The sequence below is a fragment of the Gobio gobio genome, assembly GCF_949357685.1.
Source record: "Gobio gobio genome assembly, chromosome: 24".
In the NCBI taxonomy this organism is placed as follows: domain Eukaryota; kingdom Metazoa; phylum Chordata; class Actinopteri; order Cypriniformes; family Gobionidae; genus Gobio; species Gobio gobio.
In genome coordinates, this window is record NC_137120.1 from 9645177 (window position 1) to 9657166 (window position 11990).

The following is an 11990-nucleotide window of genomic DNA, read 5'->3' on the forward strand; positions in this document are numbered from 1 at the left end:
TTCTTAAGAATGACTTCAGTGCCGTTCTTTGTTCTTTTCTCAAAGAAAAGCTTAACTCCAAGTCTTCCAGAGTCGCGGCCAAAGCCAATTCAAAAGACCGCTGTTCGCCAGCTTCTTGGTTTAGGAGTAGCACGCAGAACCTCTACAACTCTGCCGTGACGTGCCGTCATTATGTTAAGCCCTCCCACCGACTCTACACACGCTGTGATTGGCCTGACCAGAGTTTGGTTTTTCCAGCTCTCAGGTCTACCGAGAGTTGCTAGACTACACTCGCGGCAAAATGAATGTTCTGCCGCTAGGGTGCGTCTAGATTTCTTGGCTACCATAGAACTGCCTATCATTTTTCCCATTTTAAAGACCAAACTATGTGAACAAGATGTAAGTTTTAGGCACTTGTGATCCATATACAGCACCTGCTGCAGTATTTCAATCACATTTTTTAAAGGTCCTGTTCTTCGTGATCCCATTTTTCAAACTTTAGTTAGTGTGTAATGTTGCTGTTAGAGCATAAATAATACCTGTAAAATTATAAAGCTCAAAGTTCAATGCCAAGCGAGATATTTTATTTAACAGAAGTTCCCTTTCAAAGCCTACAGCGAACGGCCGGTTTAGACTACATCCCTGTACATCCTGCTTTAATGACGTCAGTAGAACAATTTGTTGACTAACCTCCGCCCACAAGAATACGCAAAAAAGGGGGTGTGGTCTTGTTGCTCTCCCACGTGGAGAAGAGGAAGTGTTGCATTCGGTTGTGTTTGTAGTGTGTTTGTCACCATGTGGTCCAGATGCTGTTATTTTCATCCTGGAGTCAAATCACCTTTGTGTGACCTTTCCGGGCAACGTGCGCTAAGCTGCTGTCGAATCACAACACATGAACCGCTGGCACAATCAGAACTCGTTACGTATTTCTGAAGGAGGGACTTCATAGAACAGGGAAATTCTCAAGCCGTTTTTAGGACAGTGAAAACAGCGGTATACAGATAAGTAAATTGTGTGCAAAAATACAGTTTTTTTTACACCCGAAACATGAACACATGTTATATTGCACACTGTAAACACAATCAAAGCTTTAAAAAAAAACAGGAAAAACGGGACCTTTAAACGCTTAATGTGATAAACACTTAGAGAAACCAATAAGCACCAATAAGGATTAAATTAAAGGGGCACTTCAGCGCTGGGAAGATGAATGTGTATTTAAACGGTGTCATTTATGTAGTAGAAATGTGAAATTATTTTTGAATTTGGTGCCTTTTAGACTGAGAAAAGACAGAAAATGTATTTTTGTCTCATGTGGATGAAAGACAACAACTCCCAGAATGCACTTGCTTTGCTGACCAACGAGGCCACTTCCAAAGCCACGGCTATTGGTTATCACTTGCCCACCATGGCACCGCCCCAACGTCGTTATGATATTCATACTAATAAAATAATTTTGTTCAGTTAGAGAATAGACACCACAATAATAACTGAACATGCATGTCTTTTCAATAAAGTGTGAGTGAGCCGAACAAAAGTCACGTCACAGACGCAGCAGTGTCAGATTTGGCTGTCATTCTCGTTATCAGATCATGCCTATGGAAGCTAAACTTTCATAGGAATTCATTGAAAAGTTGAAACACTCACTTTGCTCCGTACCGCTCCGTTATTAATGCCCGAGCCGAGCGGCAGCGGCCGTGCGCATTTACTTTCTGTGAGTGAGATCCCTCCCCTGTGGGCGTGTTGAAAACATGCGGAACTAACTCCTGTAGTCTCTAGCCTCTGGCCAAAAATCCTCCGATGACGCAAAATTACGATATTTGCATCATCTGAGGATTTTTTGCAGAAATAAAATGCATAATTCTCTCGTCTCAGGGGGATATGAGGGGGGAAAAGTACCATAATTCGAAAATACTACCAGGTTTCTACTGATACAAAGCTTAATGCTAAATCACTGAAATAACCCTTTAAAAAAAGCTTAACGCTAAATAAATGATTTGTTGATCTGGGCTTTATTTTAAATCGTGTTGTGTTGCACCACTTAATTTTAAACACAGATTAACTACGTAGAAAGACAGTAAGATTTAAATGGCTGATCAGGCAGGTGGCGGGTGAACCTTAAATGGCCCTAATATACTAAAACAGTGATATTAAAACAGGGGTCTCCAAACTCGGTCCTGGAGGGCCACTGTCCTGCAGAGTTTAGCTCCAACCTCAAATAAACACACCTGAACCAGCTAATAGTCTTATTAGGCCCTAACATGACATTGATTAGCTGGTTCAGGTGTGTTTAATTGGGGTTGGAGCTAAACTCTGAGGACAGTGGCCCTCCAGGACCGGGTTTGGAGACCCCTGTATTAAAAGATCAAATTCTACACCTTTTTGATGTTGCATACTATATACAAATAAATAGATGAGCCAAGTAAAGAAACATGCGTTTTCTTTAATGGTTTTCTTTAATGGTTTTCTTATTTTTTGTGCTTTATTACAGTCAAAGTGTTAAAAGCGGAGTGCACTTTATAGGCTAGAATCTTTGATGGGTTCCCATTGGATCATTTTATGGATTTAGTTTTAATTAATTTTGTCTTTTCCAAAATAAAATAAATTGCATTCTACACATGTAAATGTCAGAGAATATGTCAGCGTATTTCTATAGCTTTTCTACCTCTGTGTCAAACACAGTTTCTCACCATAGATGAAAGCAGGACAGGAAGAAGCCCCTCATGTACAAACTAAGCATACACACTCTGAATGCCCAATGTCATGCATGAGATGCGTGAAGACCCAAAAGATCAAACCCTGTTTCTAAAGAAAACCAACCGCAGCACGTTTCAGTTTGACTCAGAAGCTGATCTGTGAGTGTCAGTGTATATTTCAATAAAACTTGAGACCTTCTACACTTAAAAAAAAATTGGTAAAGAGCGATTGTTAAATTAAATAGCTAGTTATGTCTATATATTTAATCCATAAAAATAGTTTTGTTGGTATAAATTAATGTATATATGTTTGTTCAGCGATCTTAAAATATGACTTGAATAAAACCAGTTCATTTAGATGTTGCCATTTTTAAGGTATACCCTTATTTCAGTACGCTTGTGGTACACACAACCATTGAAATGTAGTTAGTCCAAAATTCACACAATATTCTTTTACTTTTAGCCAGTTAACACAGTCAGACAACTATACTTAACAAAAACTATTAATATGAAATTATAACAATGAAGGTTTTCCACAAATAAAAACATTACGAACATGTATATATATCTCTAACGTGTTCAGTGTGTGTTGTGTGTGTTTGTGAACTAGGAGGGTCAAACTGTGTCGTGGGAGGATTCAAACACTGCGTTTTGTTTTTGGCAGATAGTTTTACTAGATCAGACACTGAACAACTGAAGAAAATGTTTCACATGTTTGTTGTATTTTGTTTGTGCTGGTGGCGTCTGATTGGTAAGTTTTACATGCATTTTTACGTCTTCATTTCTTTCCATTACAGAGTAATAAAACCGATGCTACTGTTTAAATATGTAGAAATATCATTACATTTTTTTTTTTATTATTTAGTATTTTCATCTGCTGCGTTCAAATCTCACTTTTTTTTCGTTGTTCTTAATTTCAAGGATTACAAAAGCAAATTCTCTCTTTCAAACAAATCATTACTTCCACGGTAATCTTGAACAACTACAAAAGTCATGGAAATTTAGTCAAAAAAGTATGGAAACCCTGAGTGAGATTCATTTTTTGTCTAATGATTTATCATGTAACTTAACATTTAGTTTACTCCACAGCAGATAAAACACCATAAAATATAAATTATTGGTTCACACATCCGTCTGCTCACATATCTCACCTCTCATTGTGTTTTGTGTCTCTGCTGCCAGTCTTCGTTTCATATTTAAACATTACATACTGAGTTCAGGCTTCATAAAACATTACCAGACTTAATCTGTGTAAAATCTGTGTGATCATCAGGTGTGTTTGGTGAGTCAGTGTCAGTGATGGAGGGAGATTCTGTTACTCTATACAATGACCTTTCTGTGGTAAAAGACGACATACTGTGGAATTTTGGAGCTGAAAAGTATCTTATAGCTGAAATCAGTGCTGCTGGAATTTCATCCACATATGATGATGTTCCTGATGGGAGATTCAGAGACAGACTGAAGCTGGATGATAAAAATGGATCTCTGACCATCACAAACATCACAACTGAACATGCTGGAGATTATCAACTACTGATAAGTGGAGCTGAACTCTCATCAAAAACATTTAGTGTTTCTGTCTATGGTGAGTCTATGGTGATCATTTGTCCAAACATTCACATATTCTTGTTTTATTAAAGGAATATTTTAGGGTCAATACAAGTTAAGCTCATTTTTGGCGTAATGTATTACCACAAGAATGACTTTTAACTATATCCCCATTAAGCAAAAATCAAGGTTAATGTGAGGCACTTACTGTAAAATGGAAGTCAATGGGGTCAATATTTGGAGGATTTAAAAGTAGAAATGCGAAGCTTATAATTGAATAAAAACACTTCAATTTGATTATTCTCTAAAAACATGTATTATTTGATCTGCAAAGCTGTCTAAATTATACTTTTTACAGTTAGAGTTCAAAGCTTTCTCAAAGCTACAAAGTTGTAAAACTGGAAACAACTTGACACAGAAAAGGTTATTAAGTGATATTTCACACTAAAACCATGTAAACACACATATTGTTTCGTCTTGTGGCTAAACTGTTGAATTTTAACTTTTGCAGATTGACCCCTAATCACTGCATTGTATTATTGTAGCCCAGATTTAATTTTTAAAGGAAATGAGGAACAGGTGGAAAATAAATTTTATTGTATTTTAGAGTATTCCACAAATGCTGTTGATTGAGTGCAACTTAACCCGGATTATTCCTTTAACTATTTATACATATTTAAATGTGTAATCATTTCAAAATTTGAGATGAAGGAAACATTTACTGACCGTCAACACACTATGACGAAAAAAAGATTACATTTATCCATCATTCATTCATGTTTTCTAGCTCATCTGCCTGTTCCTAACATTACCAGAGATTGTTCATCATCATCCTCATCATCATCATCATGTTCACTGGTGTGTTCAGTGGTGAATGTGAGTCATGTGACTCTCTCCTGGTACAAAGGAAACAGTTTATTGTCCAGCATCAGTGTGTCTGATCTCAGCATCAGTCTCTCTCTACCTCTGGAGGTGGAATATCAGGATAAAAACACCTACAGCTGTGTGCTCAACAATCCCATCAGCAACCAGACCAGACATCCCAACATCACTCAACTCTGCCACACATGTGCAGGTACGGCAGCAACCCTGATATACACTGAACAAAATTATAAACACAACACTTTTGTTTTTGCCCCCATTTTTCTTGAGCTGAATTCAAAGATCTAAGACTTCTATGAACACAAAAGGCCTATTTCTCTCGAATATTGTTCACAAATCTGTCTAGATCTGTGTTAGTGAGAACTTCTCCTTTGCCGAGATAATCCATCCACCTCACAGGTGTGCCTTAGGCTGGCCACAATAAAATGCCACTCTAATGTGCAGTTTTACTGTATTGGGGGAATAATGCACGGCATGATAATGTTGCAATGGCCCCATGTTGCAAGGATCTGTAAACAATTCCTGGAAGCTGAAAACATCCCAGTTCTTGCATGGCCAGCACACTCACCGGACATGTCATCCATTGAGTATGTTTGGGATGCTCTGGATCGGCGTATACGCCAGCGTGTTCCAGTTCCTGACAATATCCAGCAACTTCACACAGCCATTGAGTGGACCAACATTCCACTGGCCACAATCAACCTCCTGATCAACTCTATGTGAAGGAGATGTATTGCACTGCGTGAGGAAAATGGTGGTTGCACCAAATAATGGTTGCACCAGATACTGACTGTTTTTTGGACACCCCCAATACAGTAAAAATGCACATTTTAGAGTGGCCTTTTATTGTGTCTATTTTTTTATTTTATTGCTGTCTAATCAGCATCTTGATATGCCACACCTGTGAGGTGGATGGATTATCTCGGCAAAGGAGAAGTGCTCACTAACACAGATCTAGACAGATTTGTGAACAATATTTGAGAGAAATAGGCCATTTGTGTACATAGAAAAAGTCTTAGATCTTTTGAGTTCAGCTCATGAAAAATGGGGGCAAAAACTAAAGTTTTTTATAATTTTGTTCAGCGTATGTGTTGATTAACCAAGCTGATCTTTTATGTTATACCGATGTTTGATAGTGTTTGTTGTTGATCAGAAGGGCAGATTCATGGCTCATTTTATCCATTACAGATCAGGGTCTACCTTTATTGTACATAGTGTTGATCTCTGCTGGATCTCTGTTGATTGTAGCAGGATTTGGGATCTTCTGGATCTACAAGAAATGTAGAAAAACTGATCAAGAAGGCAAGTGTTACAAACAAGTATTTTGATCGATAGCCCAAATTATAATTTAATCACAATTATTCTCACAATTCTCGTAGTTAACCCCTGTTCCTGTTTATAAAATGTTTCTAGTTATTTGGTTTGGCCGTTCCTGGATTACACTCATGTCAGAATACATGTCCATATCTGTATAATGCCAATGGGCATCAACTTGTCTCATTCGCACAAAAACACAGATTCTGCATTACGCAAAACACATCAAAACACACTGGAATCACAGAAATGCAAATTATATAGTAAAACAACGTTCCCCACACTTTTCGAACATAATATTACAGGTGCATGAAAGCAGAGCTCCACTGACGTTCCAGATGTTCCACTTAAATTACATTTCACCATACAAAGAATGCAAATGAATTTACCTTTATTAAACATCTGGGTTTGATTTACTTAGTGTGTGATAAAGGTAAAATGTCAAATTCAATTTGTAAATGACATTTTGAAAAACTGCATCATTAAACATTTAACACATTTTTTGCATTAATAATTTAGCTTTGACAGCCCTAATAACATATTTTGAGGAAACAGATCTAGTTAAGACTGCGTTTTGTTGTTTTAATCCAGTTATTATTGATGTTGAAACAGTTCAGACACTTGATGACGAGATAACTTACACTGAGGTCTTCTACAAAAGAAATGCACATAAATCGGTAAGACAATTTATTCCTGTTTTGTGTGTCTCTGTATCATTTCAGATTGGTGGGTGTGCTTGTTTTTGTCTGTATAGTGATCCATCTCACACACACCAGCACCATATCAAATAATTATAAAAGCCTCATTTTTATCTTAATCAATAGGCCATATTTTATTTTGTTTAATCCATGAAATATCTTAGTACAATTCAATATATTTGTCAGTGTTGCCCATTATGGCTTACATATCTTGTGTACACAAAGTCCAAACTTCTCAAAACTCTGGACATGTGTGAGATCAGGCTATTCTGAGGAAAAATGCTAAGTTTCATGAACTTCCTCTGAACGAACCATCCATTTCAAATGACAGATGAAGGCTGTATTACCAATGCTGTCCACTAGGTTTAGAAATACGTTTAAGTCTTCTGTTATGGATGCATGTATTGGGCAATAATCGGTATTGGCTGATAAAAGCATTTATTTCCACTATTGGCAATCAGCCGATTATTTAAAAACACCCGATGATCAGGGCCAATTATATCCTGTCAATCAAAAGGGGGCGGAAAAAAGTGTCAGACTGTAATCTCTATTGTGTTGAATTAAGGGCTGTCAGAGTTAACGTGACAATGCATTAACAGTTAAAAAATAGCGACATTAAAGCAGGCTCTATTTGACCTGTAGTTGAAGTCAGGGTTGCCAAGTCCACGGTTTCCCCCAAACCCACACATTATCTGTAGCGCACATCTCATCCAATAATCGCTTTGTTATTTGTTACTTCTGATAAAAAACAAAGGCTCAGCTTTCAAATGCTGTCCATTTTATCACAAAATTCAAACAATAAGGATTTAATGGATTTTTGATGCTCTTAAATGTGACGTGACAGTGGCCACAGTGCAAATCTTTTCCACCACTTTAATACAAGATATAACATGAAAAAACATGCATGAACATCAAAAGGTATGTTGAAAGATACAGTACAACTTACCGAAATGTATGTCTTATGTGATCTATCAATCTGTGATCAAAGCTTGTGTGCTGTAGCTGTAGCTATTGACTCACATTGAAAGTTGGCGACTTCTGCGCACTGTACGCCTCAGCATGTGCTGACCCCGCTCTGTGAGTTTACTTGGCCTATCACTTCTGTTGTTCCAATTGCTTCACTTTGTTATAATACCACTAACAGTTGACCGTGCAATATTTAGTAGTGAGGAAATTTCACGAATGGACACAGGTGGCAACCTATCAAGGTACCACGCTTGAGTTCACTGATCTCCTGAGAGCGACCCGTTCTTTCACAAATGTTTGTAGAAGCTTCTGCATGCCTAGTGCTTGATTTTATACACCTGTGGCCATGGAAGTGATTGGAACACCTGAATTCAGTGATTTAGAGGGGTGTCCTGCTTTTGGCAATAGCCTACCACGGCACTCCAATTCACCTTCCAGAGCCCCCAGTGATATTGGGGTCTTTAAGTAGGGTCTAAGCTCTTCTGCGACTGCCTTAGTGAATCGGGCTTGGTGAATGACAGGTCAAACTGCAATAGATCCTTCTCTTGTTTGCCTCCCTTCCTGAATAAGGATAGGAATAATGATACACCCCTTGGTTGGGTGGCAACACTAATGTAGCTTGGGCATTATGGAGTTGGACTACATTTTACAATAAAAAGTAGAAATGAGAAACTTTCTAGTAATTATTCCTTCGGAGCATGTACACAGCAGCGGACCACAAGGGAGTGACACGCTAGCGACATCTGCTGGTCAAAGTCGGCTAAATGCTACAAAACAGTTGTTTTTATTAAAGTCACTGTAATCTAATACAACCTTAAATAACATTAATAATACATTATAAGTATTTTTTATTATTAACTATATCCATATTGAATAAAAGTTTTAATTTCCATAAAAATGTTTTTATTTATTTATAATAAGAAGAAATGTTTCTTGAGCAGCAAATCATCATATTAGAATAATTTCTGAAGGATCATGTGACACTGAAGACTGGAGTAATGATGCTGAAAATTCAGTTTTAATAACAGGAATACATTTTATATACACTCACCTAAAGGATTATTAGGAACACCTGTTCAATTTCTCATTAATGCAATTATCTAATCAACCAATCACATGGCAGTTGCTTCAATGCATTTAGGGGTGTGGTCCTGGGGCCTGTACCATGATGGTAGTTTAACAAACTCAGGGTTACAGGATTAGTTCCGAGTTGACAAAACCAAACCAATCTATTCAGGCTCTGTTGGTCCCATGATGCTGATCATCAGCTTTCTCTGTCAACTCAGGCTTTGATCCTGAGTTTAGGAGTTTAGCTGTGACATCAGTAGCGAACAGCCAATCACACGCTGTGGATCAGTGAAACTGAGATTCACTTCTCGCGAGAGAAGCAGTGAGATTGATTTCTCTCTTCTGCAGAATATTACATGATTGAAAAATATTAAGAATTTAAACAAATTTACACAGCAAGAAGAAAAGAGCTGTCTATACAAGAGTACAAAATATTCAATACGTCAATGCAAAAGTTATGAAGTTAGTTTAGTTGATATATAGAGTGAATTGAACATTTAAGCTCACATGTAGTAATTTTTATAACTTTATTTATTGATTTTATAGCTTATTTGTATGACCTTTATATAGGCTATTTGTATTAATTTTAACTATGTGCCTATTAATGATTGATTAACTAAAACGATACATGTGTAATTGATTAAGGGTATAATAATTACATAAATGATATCTAAGTCATTCAAAATTATTATTATAATAAATAAGACACTTTAGTCTTTAATAGCCATTTGCTATGTAGTGACCTTTAGTTTGGAGTAGAAACAGGGAGAGTGACTTTATTGCATCCGAGGTGTGTCACTTTGCTGACAGCTGATTGGTCCAATTTCAGTTTGATCTCTTATCCAGAACATAACATGCCCTGGAGCAGGTTAGCCGTGGAGCGTAAGTTACTATGGAGATGAACACTGCAAAAAGCCAAACCCCTTTAGTGGTACCTAAAAACCAGGATTAGCACAAACTAAGCTTAAACATATCTGGCTAGCCAGCTAAACCGGCTTCATGGTATAGGCCCCAGGTCAAGACAATCTCCTGAACTCCAAACTGAATGTCAGAATGGGAAAGAAAGGTGATTTAAGCAATTTTGAGCCTGGCATGGTTGTTGGTACCAGACGGGCCGTTCTGTGTATTTCACAATCTGCTCAGTTACTGGGATTTTCACGCACAACCATTTCTAGGGTTTACAAAGAAGGGTGTGAAAAGGGAAAAACATCCAGTATGCGGCAGTCCTGTGGGCGAAAATGCCTTGTTGATGCTAGAGGTCAGAGGAGAATGGGCCGACTGATTCAAGTTGATAGAAGAGCAACTTTGACTGAAACACCACTCGATACAACCGAGGTATGCATTTGTGAAGCCACAACACGCACAACCTTGAGGTGGATGGGCTACAACAGCAGAAGACCCCACCGGGTACCACTCATCTCCACTACAAATAGGAAAAAGAGGCTACAATTTGCACAAGCTCACCAAAATTGGACAGTTGAAGACTGGAAAAATGTTGCCTGGTCTGATGAGTCTCAATTTCTGTTGAGACATTCAGATGGGAGAATCAGAATGTGGCGTAAACAGAATGAGAACATGGATCCATCATGTCTTGTTACCACTGTGCAGGCTGGTGGTGGTGGTGTAATGGTGTGGGGGATGTTTTCTTGGCACACTTTAGGCCCCTTAGTGCCAATTGGGCATCGTTTAAATGCCACAGCCTACCTGAGCATTGTTTCTGAGCATATCCATCCCTTTATGACCACCATGTACCCATCCTCTGATGGCTACTTCCAGCAGGATAATGCACCATGTCACAAAGCTTGAATCATTTCAAATTTGTTTCTTGAACATGACAATGAGTTCACTGTACTAAAACTGACCCACAGTCACCAGATCTCAACCCAATAGAGCATCTTTGGGATGTGGTGGAACGGGAGCTTCGTGCCCTGGATGTGCTTCCCACAAATCTCCATCAACTGCAAGATGCTATCCTATCAATATGGGCCAACATTTCTAAAGAATGCTTTCAGCACCTTGTTGAATCAATGCTACGTAGAATTAAAGGGTTAGTTCACCCAAAAATGAAAATTCTGTCATTAATTACTCACCCTCACGTCGTTCGAGACCCGTAAGACCTCCGTTCATATTCGGAACACAAATGAAGATATTTTTGTTGAAAGCTGATGGCTGAGAAAGGCTTCATATAGGCCTCCATTGGCATTCAGTACACTTATACTCCCAAGACGGATAAAAGGCACTCAAAAGATCGTTACAAAGTCCATCTCACCACAGTGACTCTACAATAATCTTACAATGCGACGACAATAGTTTTTGTGCGCAAAAAAAATCAAAATAACACCTTTTTCCAACTTGTTACTGCCTTCCGTGTGTGCCTCCACGACGCATGCGCGAGAATATGACGCAGATCCGGCGTTCGGACAGATGACCCAGAAGTGATTTGTTTACAATCAGAGGAAGACGCGCGTATCTCAGCTGTTGGATTCTACATTGATCGTGCTTTAGGTCTCGGCGTAGTGCTCAAAATGGGGTTAGAGTGTGCATTTCATGGATTCTCGAACCCCGGCGCTACGTCATATTCTCGCGCATGCGTCGTGGAGGCACACACGGAAGGCAATAACAAGCTGGATAAAGGTGTTATTTTGATTTTGTTTTGCGCACAAAAACTATTGTCGTCGCATCGTAAGATTATTGTAGAGTCACTGTGAGATGGACTTTGTAATGACATTTTAAGTGCCTTTTATCGGTCTTGGGAGTATAAGTGTACTGAATGCCAATGGAGGCCTATATGAAGCCTTTCTCAGCCATCAGCTTTCAACAAAAATATCTTCATTTGTGTTCC

General features: G+C 38.4%; 1 protein-coding gene across 4 annotated transcripts in view; it reads right to left on the minus strand.

Moving 5' to 3' along the window:
• The window catches only part of LOC307120270 (uncharacterized protein), a 911732-nt gene that overhangs the window by 612615 nt on the left and 287127 nt on the right, over positions 1-11990 (minus strand). The window lies entirely within an intron of this gene.